Source organism: Microtus ochrogaster, linkage group LG2 (genome assembly GCF_000317375.1).
Source record: "Microtus ochrogaster isolate Prairie Vole_2 linkage group LG2, MicOch1.0, whole genome shotgun sequence".
Taxonomy (NCBI): Eukaryota; Metazoa; Chordata; class Mammalia; order Rodentia; family Cricetidae; genus Microtus; species Microtus ochrogaster.
Window position 1 is genome coordinate 41,278,269 of NC_022028.1, and position 945 is coordinate 41,279,213.

The 945-nt window shown below is 43.0% G+C and overlaps 1 protein-coding gene across 1 annotated transcript in view; it reads left to right on the plus strand.

Moving 5' to 3' along the window:
• Positions 1-945, plus strand: part of Ank3 (ankyrin 3) — a 299,577-nt gene that overhangs the window by 133,704 nt on the left and 164,928 nt on the right. The window lies entirely within an intron of this gene.

The following is a 945-nucleotide window of genomic DNA, read 5'->3' on the forward strand; positions in this document are numbered from 1 at the left end:
TTTTTTTATCCATATGTTTAAAGTTAGTTATTTAAATAACCCTCCACCCATGTTCATGCAAGAAACCCTAAATAAACACATGGGTCATGAAAAAAGATATGAAAGTAGAGGGGGCCTTGTTTAGAAGGGGGGTTCACTGGGAGTAGGGGGTGGGAATGAAGAATATGATCAGAGTACTTTGTGTGTGTGTGTGTGTATGTATGTGTGTGTGTGTGTGTGCTTGAAACTGTCAATAAATAAAAAAAATTTCAGGGGAAAATAAAAATATAAAAAGTGAAGAAGTTAAATCCCAGTTCTGTGAGCCATCTCTGCTTGTCAGAACTGCAAGGCCGGTTGTAAGTGGCACTGTGCGAACTGATGCTGTCCTAAGAGAATGTAGGGCCTGGAGTCCACATCACCACTCACACCAGGAGGGGCTCAGCCCAGTTCCTCATGGGCAGAAAGTGGTCAGTACCTGGTAGCCATTGCATCTGCTCTTAAAGCTCTAGATGTTTAATTGCTGTGAACCTGGTTAACAGGTGATCTCATTGGAGCTTTCTGAACTGCATGCTGCAGGCACCCAGGAATAAGAATTCAGTGTCTTGGATTGTTTCCAGTGTATACATATGCTTCCTTGATGGATTAGAAGCAACAGTCAATGGATGGGTAGAAGAACTGCCAATGATGCAGGGGGAATGTGTAGGCAGCAAGAGCACTGGGGGCCAAAGCAAGGGACAGGTGTCTCCATCTCAATGAATGTGAGCTCTCATTTACAACCCAAGCCTCCTGCTGAGTCTGGGAAAGCTGAGCCCGGAGACATTCCTTCAGCTCAATCTACAGTAAACTCGTTATTACCATTATGCTAAGCGGTGTGAAACAAACAAACAAAAAACCTGTAAGAAAACATATTCATATATAAAGATGTACAATTTGGACCAGGCATTGGTGATGCATGTCTTTAATTCC